The sequence below is a fragment of the Lissotriton vulgaris genome, chromosome 7 (genome assembly GCF_964263255.1).
Source record: "Lissotriton vulgaris chromosome 7, aLisVul1.2, whole genome shotgun sequence".
Classification (NCBI taxonomy): domain Eukaryota; kingdom Metazoa; phylum Chordata; class Amphibia; order Caudata; family Salamandridae; genus Lissotriton; species Lissotriton vulgaris.
Window position 1 is genome coordinate 1,761,776,751 of NC_141695.1, and position 18,550 is coordinate 1,761,795,300.

The following is an 18,550-nucleotide window of genomic DNA, read 5'->3' on the forward strand; positions in this document are numbered from 1 at the left end:
TAACGTAAAAGAAACCAAAATCTACGGATACCATGTGGTAGGTTCCATCTTACATAGGGTTGAGGGAGTTTCCACAGATAGGAATCAAGGAGATGATCTACCTTCCTTTTTCCACAAATTACTTTTTTATCCGTCTGGAAACAAGTCCCATGAAGCTGCTTTTAAAACAAGTTTTAACTGTAAAGAAGAATACAAAAACAAAGCAGTTTCATCTAATTTTAGGAGGATTACAGCTTTTCTAAAATTACGCACAAGTTGAGAAAACTCATTAAAATTACCTCGGCGGCCAGCAGTACATGTGCTGACTTGGAGGCTCTCCAACTTTTTCAATTAGTTCGACATAATACGCACATTGGTGGTCATATCCTAGATCCTTTTTTTACTTCCATAACATCGGCCAAAGTACTGCCCCCTAGACCTATGGCCTGGACAGACCACCACCTAATTGAATGCCATCTGCTACTTGAGGATCATCCTGTAGTCGCCTCTACTCCCGCCATTCTCAGGCGCCCTTGGAAAAAGTTAAAAATCAATGATTTTCATCAGCTGCTAGACGAAGTCCCTTTGGCCCCTTTTACAGATGTAGAATCCGGTTACAACTCTTACTGTAGCTGGCTTACCAATGCGCTAGACAAGCTTATTCCTCTTGCCCTGTCCAAACAACAGCGCACTCATTCCAGCCCCTGGTATGACGACACTCTTCGGCTACAAAAAAAATCGTGTAAACAAGCCGAAAGATTGTGGCGCAAGTCTTATGATCCGGCCAAGAAAGCCTTGTACCGCGCCACCACCAAGAAATATCACAGAGCTATTTGTAGGGCCCGAGCCTCCCACTTCTCTCGTGAGTTCAATGCTAGCAACAACCCTAGCAAACTTATCATTAAAGCATTGAAAGACCTTGCCACCTGCAGAACCTCTACTACTGTGATCTGCTCTCCCTCCCATTGTGAGGATTTGGCCACTTTTTTTGTTGACAAAGTGGAAGGTATTTATCGCGCCTTTCCCAATTCTACTGACCCTCGCCACAGTACCACAGCTACTTCTAAAACCCCTATGTCATTATCCCATCTCTCAGAGCTCTCCATGGAGGAGTTTGATAAACTTGTTATCAGGGTGAAATCAGGCTCTCCTAAAGACCCCCTGCGGCCTGCACAATTCAGAGATTCCCCTTCCTTTTGTCTCCCTCCTCTTCGTGAACTTATCAATCTGTCCTTGACTTCGGGTTCGGTACCCCTTGCCTGGAAACAGGCTCAGGTGGTCCCTATTCTGAAGAAACCTGCTCTGGACCCCAAAAAAGCAGAAAACTATCGCCCCATTTTGCTCCTCCCGTGGGCTGCCAAATTGACTGAGGCTCATGTCAATACCATTCTAGCTAACCATCTCCATTCTGCGAACATTTTAGATCCTACGCAGAATGGTTTTAGGCCCGGTCACAGTACTGAGACTGCGCTCCTGTACATGGCTGAACACCTTCGTATGTTGGTGGATTCTGGTCATACGGCGGCACTTGTGCTTCTCGATCTAAGTGCCGCCTTTGACACTGTCTCCCATGACATCCTACTCCAACGTCTGGTTGAGGCTGGGGTGGACAAGTTGGCTCTTGATTGGTTCAGATCTTTTCTATCTGATCGCTCCTTCAGGGTCACTACTCCCCCCTTCGAATCCAAACCACATGTGATTGCCCAGGGAGATCCACAGGGATCGGCTTTAAGCCCCACCTTATTTAATCTTTATGTCCAGCCGCTAGCTGATGTCGCCATGCGTGGGAACCTTTCCATCGTGTCCTACGCAGACGACACTCAGCTGGCGGTTGCACTTAGTGGGGCTTCCGATCTCGAGGCAGCCAAGTTCCGCGAGGGACTTATATCCGTGGCCCAGTGGATGAATGACAATTTCCTGCAATTGAACGCTAAGAAAACCGAGGTGCTCATTGTGGGAAAACAAATTCATCTGTAGGGTGATAGCTGGTGGCCTCAAGAGCTCGGCTCCACTCCTACCCCCGTTACTGAAGTAAAAAACCTCGGGGTGTGGTTTGACTCCCAGTTGAGTTTTTCCACCCATACTAAAAAGACTGCTGCATCTTGTTTTGGGATTCTGCGTCAGCTTCGGTCCACTTTTAAATTTTTTGACGCTCCCACCCGCCAACTTATCGTGCAAGCCATGATCTTGTCCAAATTGGACTACGCCAACTCCCTTTTTCTTGGAGTCAACCAGGCTGAGCTCTCCCGCCTCCAACGTGTTCAGAACGCTGCCGCCAGGGCTCTGGTTGGCTTGCCCAAATTCTGCTCAGCTAGGAGAACTATCTATAACCTCCATTGGCTCCCAGTGGCACAGAGAATTAAATTTAAAACTTTGATTTTGATTTTTAAAATCCTTAAATTCTCTTCCCCTCCTATTCTCCAGCAACTCATCTCTCCCTATGTGCCTACTCGCACTCTGAGGTCCTCTGCTTTACATCTTGCCACAATTCCCCGCTTTAAGAGATCCAGGGCTGGCGGACGTTCCTTTCAAGTCCTTGCTGCTAAGCTATGGAATTCATTGCCTGTCCATATCCGGGCCATCGAGGGGCTCCTCGCTTTCTGGAAGGCGGTAAAAACCTTCCTTTTCCCCTTGGCACCCTAGTTCTGTTGTTGTTGTGTTTTCTTAGGTTCGGTCCCCTGGTTTTTGTCCTCGCGCCAGGACGCCCCTTTGCTGGGGCAGCTGCGCGCGTAATAAATACAGTTAACATAACATAACATAACATAACATTCACTTTTGAGGATAGCTCTCATTGTCCCTACCTCAGCTCTTGCAAGGCAGGCCACCCATCTAACAAGGGCCGATAGTCCCTGTACCCAGCTACTCCTAAGGCCGAAATCCAGCCTACAGGCAGCTAAAGGGCACGCAGTGTTTAGGGAAGAGAGAGATCTTAGGAGTTTACCCTCTATCTTATGGCAAAAGTCCCACTTTTTCACGTCTATGAGTTCAATACCATACAATATTGTTGCGGGGATTTTAGATCTATACACTTCCAATAAAATCGGAAAGTGCCGTTTCCCCGTTGCATGGTAAAGAGAGTTTAGACCTTTGCCGTGGGCAATAGCTTTGCGTGTACAGTGCTCTATGTGGAGTTTCTCACTCAAATTAGCCATGATAATTTTCCCCAAAAAAGTATAGGACTTTACCACCTCAAGTTTTTGGCCCCCTATAAACCAACCAAAATTAACAGAGCGGCACCTCTTCTTACCAGCTATACACATAACTTTACTTTCAGTGATGTTGATCTTCATATGATGTGACACAGCAAACATATGAAGCGCATTTAGCCGATTTGCAAGTCCTTTAGGGGATAAATCAAAAATAAGAACATCATCGGCGTACATCAGGCAAGATATAGGGGACCCCCCGAGCACCGGGGCAATGCCCTCACTAGAAGAAAGAGATTTACAAAAGGGGGTGGTGATGAACAGAGTGTCTGAATTGAGCAGACCACTCTTACCCAGTCCAAAGATCAGGGCTTGATCCATCACCGTTATTTATCTCACTGCCCCATCCCAGCTCAGAATCTGGCTATATGCAAATCAGTCTGTCCCTGGCCCAGTGCATCATGGGAACAGGGCAGACTAAACTACCAAGCCAATTCTTTACCAGAAAGGAGACAAGCTACCGGGGACCGGTTTCTGGCATTTCAGCCTCTTCGGCCCGGCTTGCTTGAATCCTGATGGAGCAGTGAGAAAGGGACTCATGTCTGAGTATACCCTGCCACACCTATAGTGGCCAAAATCGATTTACAAAAGGGGGTGGTGATGAACAGAGTGTCTGAATTGAGCAGACCACTCTTACCCAGTCCAAAGATCAGGGCTTGATCCATCACCATTATTTATCTCACTGCCCCATCCCAGCTCAGAATCTGGCTATATGCAAATCAGTCTGTCCCTGGCCCAGTGCATCATGGGAACAGGGCAGACTAAACTACCAAGCCAATTCTTTACCAGAAAGGAGACAAGCTACCGGGGACCGGTTTCTGGCATTTCAGCCTCTTCGGCCCGGCTTGCTTGAATCCTGATGGAGCAGTGAGAAAGGGACTCATGTCTGAGTATACCCTGCCACACCTATAGTGGCCAAAATCGATTTACAAAAGGGGGTGGTGATGAACAGAGTGTCTGAATTGAGCAGACCACTCTTACCCAGTCCAAAGATCAGGGCTTGATCCATCACCGTTATTTATCTCACTGCCCCATCCCAGCTCAGAATCTGGCTATATGCAAATCAGTCTGTCCCTGGCCCAGTGCATCATGGGAACAGGGCAGACTAAACTACCAAGCCAATTCTTTACCAGAAAGGAGACAAGCTACCGGGGACCGGTTTCTGGCATTTCAGCCTCTTCGGCCCGGCTTGCTTGAATCCTGATGGAGCAGTGAGAAAGGGACTCATGTCTGAGTATACCCTGCCACACCTATAGTGGCCAAAATCGATTTACAAAAGGGGGTGGTGATGAACAGAGTGTCTGAATTGAGCAGACCACTCTTACCCAGTCCAAAGATCAGGGCTTGATCCATCACCGTTATTTATCTCACTGCCCCATCCCAGCTCAGAATCTGGCTATATGCAAATCAGTCTGTCCCTGGCCCAGTGCATCATGGGAACAGGGCAGACTAAACTACCAAGCCAATTCTTTACCAGAAAGGAGACAAGCTACCGGGGACCGGTTTCTGGCATTTCAGCCTCTTCGGCCCGGCTTGCTTGAATCCTGATGGAGCAGTGAGAAAGGGACTCATGTCTGAGTGTACCCTGCCACACCTATAGTGGCCAAAATCGATTTACAAAAGGGGGTGGTGATGAACAGAGTGTCTGAATTGAGCAGACCACTCTTACCCAGTCCAAAGATCAGGGCTTGATCCATCACCGTTATTTATCTCACTGCCCCATCCCAGCTCAGAATCTGGCTATATGCAAATCAGTCTGTCCCTGGCCCAGTGCATCATGGGAACAGGGCAGACTAAACTACCAAGCCAATTCTTTACCAGAAAGGAGACAAGCTACCGGGGGCCGGTTTCTGGCATTTCAGCCTCTTCGGCCCGGCTTGCTTGAATCCTGATGGAGCAGTGAGAAAGGGACTCATGTCTGAGTATACCCTGCCACACCTATAGTGGCCAAAATCGATTTACAAAAGGGGGTGGTGATGAACAGAGTGTCTGAATTGAGCAGACCACTCTTACCCAGTCCAAAGATCAGGGCTTGATCCATCACCGTTATTTATCTCACTGCCCCATCCCAGCTCAGAATCTGGCTATATGCAAATCAGTCTGTCCCTGGCCCAGTGCATCATGGGAACAGGGCAGACTAAACTACCAAGCCAATTCTTTACCAGAAAGGAGACAAGCTACCGGGGACCGGTTTCTGGCATTTCAGCCTCTTCGGCCCGGCTTGCTTGAATCCTGATGGAGCAGTGAGAAAGGGACTCATGTCTGAGTGTACCCTGCCACACCTATAGTGGCCAAAATCGATTTACAAAAGGGGGTGGTGATGAACAGAGTGTCTGAATTGAGCAGACCACTCTTACCCAGTCCAAAGATCACTAGAAGAAAGGGCAGCGGGGAGGTCCACCGTGTACAGGGAAAACAAAAGGGGGGCCAACAAACAACCTTGCTTAAGGCCATTCAAAGAAGGAATTATATCCGATAAACCCCTTCCGCCCCCCATCAACACCCTACACCAGGTCTCTGTATGTAGAGCCCGCACCAGCTCCAATAGATAGGATGGCAGACCAAGCACTGCCAATTTTCTCCACAGCGTTCCGCGGTCCACTTTATCGAACGCTGTGAAGAAATCGATAAAGGCAGCATACACCACCCCACCTCTCACCTGAACATACTTATCAGTAACCACATGAAGGGCGGTAAGGTTATCTAACGTACCGTGGTCCCTACGAAAACCAGTCTGTTCTAGCGGCAAAATATTATTCTCCTCTACCCAACCGGAGAGGGCTTTTAGTAAACATTTCGCAAACACTTTTCCGATGGAGTCGAGGAGAGCAATCAGCCGATAATTACTGGGGCTGTCCCTAACTCCCTTCCTAAAAATAGGGACCAGGATACTACCCCTCCACGAATCAGGGACCATTTTCGTCATAAAACATGCTTTGAACAGGGGAAACAGAATTTTACTCCACCTTACAGGATCAGATTTCAGGACCCTCATAGGGAGTTCATCGGGTCCCATTGCCCCGGAGACCCGCATGCTTTTTATCGCCATCTCAATTTCCTTCTCAACGGGGTAGTTAGTAGGACCCAGGGGAGTAACACTAATGGCGATATCATTGCCTAAATTAACACTAGTGTCAATATCGTCACTTAAAATCCCATTCCCTGCATAGAGTTCCCGAATATAAGATATCCAATCCTCTTCAGCTATAGGGATAGGGGAGGGGCCTAGTCTAGACCCACACCCCTTACCAATTATTGTCCAAAAATCTCTAGTCCTACCATGGACCACCGATTCCCTCAAATTAATCCATACATTGTCCTCCCTTACTTTTTTTAATTTTAACTGGACTCTGCTTCTCTTTCTTTTTAACCTTGATATTTCTTTACCACGATCCATGACTCTATCAAGATATTGTTTGCGAACCAGTTTGTTTATTTCCTTATTCAGGCAACGCAGTATACTCGGGACCGCTACCCTATTTCTTGGTCGAAAATTTTTTTTGGCATAAGAAGTAATATTACGTACAAATTCTTCAAAATATGCTATTTCATTCCCATGCCACTCATTTAAGGTTAGTAGGGTCTCGTCTAGAAAATCCTGTACCCCACTAATGGCGGTGGGATTCCAATAGCACCTTCCCGAGGAAGCGTGGAAGGCAACATCACTACTCTTAAGAGACCAAGGTGCCATTGTCAGAGGCTTTAAGGAAATAGTAACAAGCAATATACTATGGTCGCTCAAAGGAGTAAATATTATCTTAATATCCTGAACAAGAGGAAACAAACCGTAGTCTGAAATAACATAATCCAAGATGGAGGACCCAAACGGAGACTTGTGAGTAACTTTTGCAGGCACGTCAGACGGAAATCTCCCATTTAATATAAGTCCATCGACGGCCTCTAATTCATTTAGCAGGATCTTCCCTCTTTTATTTGTCACTAATTTATCAGGGAAGAGTGCCTGCGGAACAAGATACGCCTCTTCTTTAGGTTTATTCCTAAATAAATTCAGGCTAAAATTAGAAATTTTACAATTCAGGTCTCCTACCAACAAAATGTCCGGGGGGGATGGGACATTTTTGATTAGGTCAATGTATCGAAATACCTGCTTTAAAAGCACATTAAAACACTCTTCCGGAGGAATATAAACATTCAAAATTACAATAGGGGATTTTATCCCATTATTAAACAAATTGTCGATAGTTATAGCATGGAACAATTTACTAGGATCCATGTAATGGCTGAATTTCCAATGTAAAGGAATTTGGTCCCTCATACCGTGCTCCGGTTCCCGTGCTTGGAGTGAAGGGCACAAGAACAGTCATTTTACCACCACTTCCAGGTCGTAAAGAGAACAGGTATATCTCCATTGGCAATTTCAAAATACACAGAGTGGCTGATTCTTCTTAGCATGACACCGGCAGTCTCATGTCCTTCAATAGTGAGAAATTCTGTTTTGACCACTGCTTCGGATCGCGCACCGAAGGTGGCCCTTGAGATGCCAGCAGTTTCAAGTCCTTTATTGAGTGCTTTGCCTGGTACTCACCTTGATGATACAGGTTACACCTACCCAACTGACTTATCGATGCCTGATTTGCAAACTTGTTTAGCCACAGAATCCAGATTTTCATTTGACACTATTTCACGTACTTCAGGGAAGCCCTCTGGGCTGAGAGCCTATGCGACATTGTTTAAAAAACATTTTTTAATTCCCCCTTGGACTTACATTTGGCTGGGGCTTTTTGCTCTCTATCTTTTTATGTCAATTGGTTTTGTGTTTTATTTTTCCCGGTTTGTCAATGGGCATTATGTCGAGGAGAGAACATGCATTAGACATCTAAATGGAACATTGGCTCCCCACTCCTCATCACATTCAGCACACAGATTGAAAAGAGACTTGGCCTTTGTTAACATCACCGCGTGGTCTGTCCTGGATGGAATAGTCTGGGATGCAGTTACATTTCAAATCCATGGACCGACTGAAGTTATTAATGTTCCTAATGTGCTTAGAGTTAACATGGGGGATGTGGTTCAACAAAACATATGTTCTGATGATAGGGATGTTCAGGCCGTAGAGGCTTTGTTTGCTGATTTGAAATATTATGCTGCCTTTGATGCTGAAGATTTATATTTAGAATCTGCTAATTATGATGATTTGTTTTGTTTCAAGTACTGTGAATTATACCCAGTGGGAACATTGCCCAGCTCCTTTAAGAGGCAGCTCAAACACATGTTTGAAAAAGTACACTTATTTTACTGACTTTAATCAGTCCAACCCCGCTTCATTTTATTTTAAAATGTCAGATAAATCCATGTCCAAGGTTAGACTTACCGATACTAAGTAGTTGTATTCGAAGTACTTTCTGTGGGTGGCTACGAGTTGTGGATGGAAACAATTGACCTTAAATCAGTTTGGGGTTCTAAAAGTTGGCAGGTACGAGGCACTGAGGCTTTGTACCGTACATGGCTCATCCCAAATCATATGTTGTTTTTGAATTCTACTATCTCCCAGACAACATGCTTTTGATTGGCTACTTCTAAAAAACTGAATACTCCTTCTTTCCCTGATTTGGAAGAATATTCGGGTTGGGAAAATTCAACAAAATTTTCGATTAGAGAGTTGCAGACCCTTTTGCTAAATTCATCCTTTAACATATCCAGTTTGGATCCCAGGGGTTGATTGCTGTGGCAAAGAAGTGCAGATTCGTGCCAGCATCATTTTTTGGGCCTAGCTGAGGGTTTTACACAAGTCAGAGTAGATCCCCGTTTTGAGAGTGATCATTCTGTTACCACTTATTCTGTAGGCAAATTATGTCAGAATTGGCTCAAGCACTCAACATTGGCGTCAGTAAAATTACATTTATCTAAACTGACCGACGAGGTTGACTTGAATTACTTCATTAAGGGCCCGGCTAAAGGTAGATCTAAAAGATGGATCTATGCCATTTATAATGAACTATGAAAAACATCACAGATTGAAGCGGCTACTCGCCTTAGGTCAATTGATCAGGCTAATTTCGAAAAAGTGCTTTCAGTTGTGGATAACAGTATTAACACCCTTTCCTCCCGAATTTACACATTAGATAATATTGTGTCATCTGTTGTTGAAATTGTACAGGATGAAGTGTCTGTTTTATACCATGGTCAAAATAAATTGTGTTCTATTATGCAGTTTGCGTGGACCCTGCAGACACTAAAAAACGGAAAAGTGCCTTGGAATTACATTAATGTCACATCTCTGTTTGCACCTTTTAATTTAACTGAAAAGCAACGTTTGCTTTCAATGAGAGATGCTTCTTTTTCCATGTTACACATTGAACGCTTGTAGTCTTTGCCCTTTTCGGTGGCAGAGGTCACGGCTGCAACGTGGCTTATCCACTGGTTAATAACTTTGCCTTTTGTGCTTTTCCAGTTTACAAATTGCATGAAATATTTTGCCATCGGCAGATACGAGCCACTTGGTAGCTCATATTTACATGAAGCCTGGTCTCTCCTTTTCACTTACAGATGCCTTAGGGACGGAAAGGAGGTTTATCTGAAAGGGGAAGAGTGTACAGAAACACCAGATCACTCATTAATGTGTAGACACATCCAATTGCATGGCTCCTGTAACCAAGACCGCCCTAATTTAGCATGTGTTTTGAAAGGTATACCGGTGCCTGCTATTGTCCCAACTTTTACTTTATTAGCAAACAGGAGTCATTTACTTTTAAATAATGAAGGTTGCTGTAGAGTATGAATCACTCATAAAATTGGATTTAAAATAAGTTTATTCGTGGAAAAGGAAGCACCACCAGCAACACATCCTGCGGCACCGGTCAGCGCACAACAACTGACTTAACCTTATGTCCACAGTAGAACAGCCCGATAACAGATCGTGCCGTGGCATGAGACATACACATTTGAAAGAATACAAATACTAGATTGCACAAGAATTAGCACGTGAGAAAGGCGCGTGAGAAAGGCGCGTGTAGAAATAACAATTGCTGTGGGTTATTGAAAGGCATAGCTTATGTTGTAACAGTCAGTGAGCGTGTGGTTTGGTGTAAAAATGTGCTGTATCCACCCCGCATGGGAACCTGGGGGCATATTACCAACAACTAGCGATAATTATCGCTATGTTGGCTTAGCGGCAATATTTGTATCGCCGAGCTGCGGCGATTTTTATCGCTTAGGAACCTTGCTATTATCGAGGTTTATCTCCTAAGTGATAAAAATCGACCGAAATGCATGAATATCGCTGAAAAGTCAGCGATATTCATGCATTACCGAGCTAATGCTCTTAGCCATGTTATCCACCTACCATTGGATAACATGGTTAAGAACTGCTCAGGGGCAGGTGTTAGCTTTTGGAGATATTCGCGCTTAGCGCGAATATCTCCAAAAGTTGGTAATAGGAGATAGCGATGTTAGTGACTGTTTCCAGTCGCTAACATCTTGGTGCGCCCACTTTGCATGTCATTAGTGATAAATTTCACTGACATGCAAAGCGGGGCCCAAGATGGTCGCTATCTCCAACTAGCTGTTGCTAACTGGTGTTAGTGACAGCTTGGTAATAGGGAGATCATTTTATCTCCGCTTTCTTGGCTTTTAAAGCCCAAAAATCGGAGATAAACCCCCTTGATAATATGCCCCCTGGATGTTTCCATCTGACCGAGAATTCCGACCTTGAAGTCAGAGTTCAATAAGATGAGCAGAATAAGAGCATTATTGTCACAAAAAGAAGTTGGCCTGACATCTACTCGCGAAACATTTGTCCTTCACGTAGCTCACACCCGCACAGAAGTGCATGCTTTATTAAATATTGACCTTCCTTTACATTTTGGTGAGCTGATTCATACAATCTTTAACGCGTCCTCCACTTCGGGGCTGGCTCACTTTTTTTAAAGTAGTGAGCAGTGGTCTAGTGACTTTTTTCCAAAAGATATTTGGAGTCAATTCTGCTTTCTTCCATTCGATTTTTTCCAGCCTATTTGGTGGATTTCCCGTTTTACTGGCGCTGGCTGCTGGCTTTTTGTTGCTATTTTGTTTAATTCAAAATGGATGCCCGTCCTGTGTTCACAAACAAGCAGGAGCAGTTAGCTCTGTTTTGCAACAGGATGCTTGAGTACTATGTTGCTCTGTCCCTTGCCACCTATGGATTATCGTTCGATTTTCCTATTTCACCTGTGTCCAGCCTGTCTTTCATTGCCTGAGCTGTGATTTCGAATGGGCCCTGGATTTGTGTCTCTGCAATTTGGTGTCTCCTGAAGTGGGTTATAATCATCTCATGAGTCCCTTAGTTACTCATGAATTGCTTTGTTCAGACGGAGGGATTATGGCCTTTGCAGCGATGCATGGAGTTCTGGGTCGTTAGAATATATTCGCAGCGGCGCAAGATTTCTTGGCACACAGCTTCGTTGAGAACCCACTGAGTTGTCCTCTGATGGTACTAGAGGCTCCGGTAATTGAAGAGCATGTATGTTCTTTCTCACTATTAAATTGGATGCCTGAGTTATTTTCGGATGATAACAGTGACTTCTTTTTGGAAGCGGTTGCTGCTTATTTCGCTTACTCAGTTTAAGGCTGACTCCTATTGAGGCCTTTGATGTCATGATTTTTTTCTTTCTCTCAAAAAAATTTCCGAATTATGATGGCCATTATTTTTTTTAATCAGACCTATTGGATTTACTAACAGTGGACATTACAATGTCATGCTGGTGAGATTTTGGATTTTTGGGCGGACTACATTATTTTTCCTCACCTACTCGATTTCGAACTGAACGTTTTATTGAACTCTGCTTTCAACAATTGAGTCCCCTATCTTATCTTATCTTATCTTATCTTATCTTATCTTACCTGATACGTGCTCGGATCAAGGGAGCGTGATGTATAGATATATATAGCCTTATGCTGTGTTAAGTTCGCATGAGCTTTTTAGGGGTTTAAACGCCATTTTACCTTTCTGCTGCTTTTGCACACGACACATAGTTGTTACTTTAGCTTTGAGCCTAGTAGAATGTTTTTGATTCATACGAGAATAATATGTTGTTACACTGATATATAACAAAAGAGTGTTCATGTGTTCCACGTTACCTGAGGTGTACTAAGTCCATGTTCTGCTTTGTCTAAGCATTGGGAGTTTATGATGACCAATGAGACACTGTAGCTAGTCTGGTAGGGGATTTTTGGGTACTAAGGTGAGTTTAGGCACACCCTAATTCACTAAAGTTCCAAGCCTCTATGCACAGTTCTGTCTGAGCACGGAATCCCTGTGACACTGCGTTCCAAGATAACGGCAGCCTGCTCAGCAACCCCAAATAATTTTGCCTAATCTTTGCTGATGACAGATAATAACCAGAAACACGTGTCCAAAGATGGCCAGCACTAATCTGCACCCACCTGGTGAAATACTCAAGACTTTCCAAGTGTACTCGCTTGTCGATCTGAACTGCATCTACCATGATGCCCAGGGGCGACTCTGCTGGGAGGTGAAGCAGTGTGCTCCCACACCAGTTTCAAACAATACGATATATCGCATATATACAGTCAAAAATTTGATAATAAACACAAACACATATATACAACATCAAGCATATTGGCAGCAGAAAAAAGGCACATTAGAGAAACAGATCTAGAAGATTCACATAAATGCATGGCATCTTAATAATACAGAGCATAGCAGCACTTGACACCCTATATAAGGGGAATATATGTTCTATGCTTACCACAGAACTGATATTGATACTAGTCATATCCTCTATGGAGTCAGAGAAAATGGTGCATCTCTCCATCTGTATTATGGCCTAAACTGGTAGCCCTCAAGCACCATATCCACCTGGATTCCTTCTGTCTTAGTAACAACTCCCTGTTGCCCCCCCTGGTTGGCACAGGTACATGATCAATGGAATGAAACCAGAATGATAGATCCTCAAAATGTTCTTTAGTATAGTGGTTCATTATTGGATACCTGTCATCTTTAGATCAAATTGCTCGTCTATGTTCCTGTATCCTTAGCTTCAGAGAACGTATAGCGCTACCAACATATATGGTACCACATTTGCAGCCCAGAATGTATACCACATGTGTAGTATTGCAATTCATGAAGTAATCATTTTTATATCTCTTTGTTGTGTTATAACTGAAATCCAGGGTTCTATTCTTGCCCGAGGGACAGATGTTACCCGTCCCACAGGTAAAAACGCCTTTTGGCTTAGCTTGTAACCAGGTCTGTGTTTCTTTTAGAGATGTCACATAGCTTGGACATAAGGTGTTTCTCAGACCTACTCCTTTCCGATATGTAATCTGAGGTCTATTTTCAATAGAATCCTTCTACCCCGGGACCTCAGTCAACAAGTGCCAGTGTTTACGGAAGTAATTAAAAATAACCCTACTATGTGCAGTGTATTGAGTTATGAATCTTGCTTTCTTGTTTGATTTGTCTGAAATCGGTTTATCCTGCAGAGTAACATCGATACTCACATTATTAATCCTAGATTCAGCTTTTTGCAAGATGTCCTGTCTATATCCTATTACTGTCCTGCCCCTTCCCATGGTCTCCATTGCCCTGATGAAGATGCAGCCCTATTAGGCCCAGCATCGAAATGCGCGTTGGCGTGACTTACTTGGATGGCACCTATGCAGCACGAGCTTTGATATACCATCCACTGCACCGTGCCTCCATGTTATTATTGCAGCCTATAGGGGCCATTGTTCAAATCCTTCCCCAGACTGCTATGTATCAATTTAAAAGAGGATTATGAATGAGCTGACTGTCTGAAGCTGTGAATGAGAATACATGTGTTGAGTGACTGAGGGAATATGTGGGAATTGAAATAATGTCTTCCAAAAAAAATGTTTTGCACTTATGACATTTTATGACTTCTTGCTCATTTAGAATGTATATGTTTTTGACTTATTGTAAATAAAATATATATATTTTTCCAAGAAAGTGGATTGAATCTCAAATTAATACCTACACTGCTCAGATAGGTGTCCCTTGTCACCCGTTATTCCTATGTAAGGATCCTCCTGTGGGACCTTCTAATTGACCCTGGCAGGGTGTTCGTTATTCTATTCAGCCGATCATTTCATTGTAATCATAAAAGCAAGCATCATCTCTGTCCAAAAATGATTGTACTGCTCTGATCCCCATTTCTTTGTCTATACACCTGTAGAGACTTTCTACATCAAGTGTAACAAACAGTAGTTCGACCGACCATTCAAAATCCTTGAGTTTCATAGGTATATCTTTACTGTCCCTAACATAGGATGGTAGGTTAGGGACATATTTCTGCAGATTCAAGTCCACAAATTGTGAGATCTTCTCAGTAGGAGAACCCACACCAGAAATAATGGGCCTTTGAGGTGGAAACTGCCCGCCCTTATGTATCTTAGGAAGTACATAGATGCATTGAAAGGACGGGCAATCAACCCAGAGAAACCTACACTCATCTTCACTCAGTAGGCCGGTTTCCCTCCATTCTACCAACTTAGCATTAATCATGCCCGTGCTGGTTGGAATGGGGTTGTTTTTGATCTCTCGATAGTATAGACCATTACTCAGTTGTCTATTAATTTCCTGTAAGTAATTATTTTTGTTCATTACAACGATGTTCCTGCCCCTGTCCGCCTCTCGTATTACGATATTATGGTCACTATTGAGTCTTTTATGGGCTAACTTTTCAGCCATCGAGATTTTATGTGTAATTTTTGCTGTAAACCTCTTAGGAGCTTCCAAAGTGTATAAATCATCCATGACCTTAACGTGAAAAATTTAAATATTGCGATGATATGTGAAAAATGGCAAAATCCCACAGGGTCTAGGAATACTGATTTTCCCCACATTTGAAAACCTGAGTGGGGACTTATTAAAGGAATGGGAATGTAACCTAGAGGGGGCTTCCACCATCATGATGCAGATTCTAGTTAAACATGCTCCAGAGAAAGGGGAAAAGTTACAATCTGGGATAGAAATATTAGAAGAAGAAATTAATAGCATGCCACAAAAGGAATTGATTGAAAAAAACTATGTAGTACTAAAGCAGGTGGTAGCTCTGAGAAACACCTTATGTCCAAGCTATGTGACATCTCCTAAAGAAACACAGACCTGGTTACCAGCTAAGCCAAGAGGCTTTTTTACCTGTGGGACGTGTAACATCTGTCCCTCGGGCAAGAATAGAACCATGGATTTCAATTATAACACACCAAAGAGATATAAAATTGATTACTTCAAGAATTGCAATGCTACACATGTGGTATACATTCTGGGCTGCAAATGTGGTACCAAATATGTTGGTAGCACTATTCGTTCCCTGAAGCTAAGGATACACGAACATAGTCAAGCTATTCGAACTAAAGATGACAGGTATCCAATAACAAACCACTATACTAAAGAACAACCTGAGGATCTATCATTCTGGTTTCATGCCATTGATCATGTACCTGTGCCAACCAGGGGGGGCAATATGGAGTTGTTACTAAGACAGAAGGAATCCAGGTGGATTTGTTTCTTGAGGACGTCCAGTTTAGGCCATAATACAGATAAGGAGATGCACTATTTCCTCTGACTCCATAGAGGATATGACTAGTATCAATATCAGTTCTGGGGTAAGCATAGAACATATATTCCCCGTATTAGGGTGTCAAGTGCTGCTATGCTCTGTATTAATAAGATGCCATGTATTTATGTGAATCTTCTACATGTGTTTCTCCAATGTGCCTTTTTTCTGCTGCCAATATGCTTGATGTTGTATATATATGTTTGTGTTTATTATCAAATTTTTGACTGTATGTAGGCGATATATCGTTCTATTGTTTGTTTGTTTTTTTGTTATACTTTTCCTTATCTTCACTGATTCCCTCTTTTTAATTTCTCTTTTCTTCGCTTTGTTCTATTGATATATTGTTGTGGGTCATCCACATATATCTCTTTCTTCTTAATGGTCATTACATATATCTGTACACACTCCCCAAGCACATATAAAGTGGGATCGGGCATTTGGCTTTGTTGACTATGTCCATAGTCTTGATTTTAGCTTTTCGTGAATATACGACGTCTGATACTATACTTTCAGAAGGGTTGATACACTGTTTTTGGTGCCATAAACAATTGATTGTTAAGTAATTCAAACATGTTAATAATTATTAGCGAAAACATGCTACATTTTAGGTATGCATAGGCTTTGTAAAAACAAAGAGTGAGTGGCGTCTAACACACGTGACTAGTGGCTTATTGCTACTAGTGCATGGCTCGACATAAGGGTGAAGTTTAGCATAGATTGAATGAATGGACATTCTTCTGTGGATTGATTTATAATTCTAAATACCAGTGTAGTACCGGAAAGGCCCGATGTATTTTATCTAGTTTAAATTTTCTAATAGGGGATCAAGCTATAATCAACATAGTTTTGTTTTTCTTTGTCTATCACCCCTTTCTAATATGACGCGGGTGAGTAGCGTCTAAGACACAAGTGACTAGTGGCTTGACACTGCTCGCGCATGGCCCGATGCAAATGTGAGGTCCGATATAGATATAATTATCGGACACTTTTTCGTGATTTGTTCTAAAAAAATCATTTAGTATAACAGTGTGATATTAGATGTAGTGAAACATTTTGTTTGGCTGTAATCTAACTAATAGCCGATTACGCTGCCTTTCTCTAAGATTGGGTATTTGTAAATTACTCTTGTCCAATATGGCGCGTGGAAATAATGTTGGGCACACGTGATTAGGGGACGACGCAATGCGAAAAGCCAGACATAGGGGTCCATTAGGATGGCGGACGGATCGCCACCGCCATGCAGGTGGTGGCGATCCGTTCGCCATCCTTGCCCGTCCGCCACCTTTCTTCCCCCTGCCATATTACAATGGCGGGGGGACGTGGCAGAGGGGAAGACCGTCCGCCGCTTTTCCGCTGCGGTCGCCTTGCGACGCAGGCGGAAAAGGCCTGATATGGTGGCAGTGTCTATCAGACACCGCCAGCCATATTAGGTTGGCCTGGGAGGAATGCCTTTGCGTGGCGGCAATGCCGTCACGAAAAGGCATACGGTTCCTACTTTGGGGGCCTGTTGCGGGCCCCCAGGGTGTAGGGGGGTGGGTAGTGCGCATGGGGGGTACCTATGGTACCCCCCTGCATTTCACAGCACAACATTGCAGGCACCGTGCGGTGCCTGTCATGATGTGCTGTGAAACGCACTACAAGCATTTTTCACATTGCGGCGGCAGGTGCTTTAAGCATCGTCCGCCGCAATGTTAAAAATGCCGGATGCACCCGCCACTGTGGTGGGTGCATCCTAATTGGGGGCACGGTTCCTCTGCCCTTGTGGCAGACGGTACCTGCCCCCGAAAGGATGGCGGACGGACTTTATCCGTCCGCCATCCTAATGGACCCCATAATTAGGATTCTCTCTATATATTCTAGGAGAGACATGGCGCCCGGTTTGAATGACCGGCTTCTAGGATCGCGTCCATGTTACACAGGTAATTGACTCCCGCTGCTCTTAATCCGTTTTTGCCTTCGCTCCGTAAGAGTTGTAGATCTTGGTCTCTTATTAGGGCAGTGCACGTTATTGTTTGGGGATTTGCATGTTAGGCGTCTATATATTACTCGGTTCATGTTCTTTGCATTTTGTTGTCAACAGAGACTATGGGGCGGTTTTTAATATATAGATCGCTCCAATACTGTACTGAATAATAATGTTGAGTGGCCACAGGATGGGCCTCTAGGCTAAACTAGCAGTATATGTGATATGACTAGCATAATCGAATGTGGGCACTAAAACTACTTTTAGTTTGAGGTTTCATTAAGACTTTTTCCTAAATAGCAATTAGGAGGTTGATTGGGATAGGTTTGGCCAATTGTTACTGTTGCAATAGTAGATACTGATATGTATTGCAGGTACCTACTTGTTTCACTGGAGATGCTGGTGGTTGGAGATAGTGGATTACTATACATTGTTACTCTCCTTCGTATTCTAGGACGGTGGGCTATTACTTTGGTAACACCTTTGAAATCTACACGTTGGGGCAATTGTTACCCCTATGATTATATTTCTGGAGGTAAAGGCATTTTTTGCATCTTTGGTTTTAACTGTACTGGGAATGATGTTTTAAGCATTTAAGTGGGGGCCAACCAATGATATAGACATCGGTTCTAGCCCTCTAAAAACGAGCTAGGCACCTCTAGCACTTTGATCCACTTTATTCGGTGCTCGGCTGCTGGCTTCATATATGTTGGAACGAAGCTCAAAAGTAGCTTTTTGTTTTTAATATGAGCAGACACCCCGCAGCGAATAAAGTGGATCACAGTGCTAGAAGTTTGTTTCACTATTTAGTTGAGCACGTTACCTGCACATTTGTTTTAGTGGGAAGGTGCTGATGATGA

The 18,550-nt window shown here is 43.6% G+C and overlaps 1 pseudogene; it reads left to right on the forward strand.

Annotated features, from left to right (window-relative positions):
- The first annotated feature begins 420 nt into the window (after positions 1-420).
- The window catches only part of LOC147706609 (cell adhesion molecule CEACAM6-like), a 236,267-nt pseudogene continuing 218,137 nt past the window's right edge, over positions 421-18,550 (forward strand).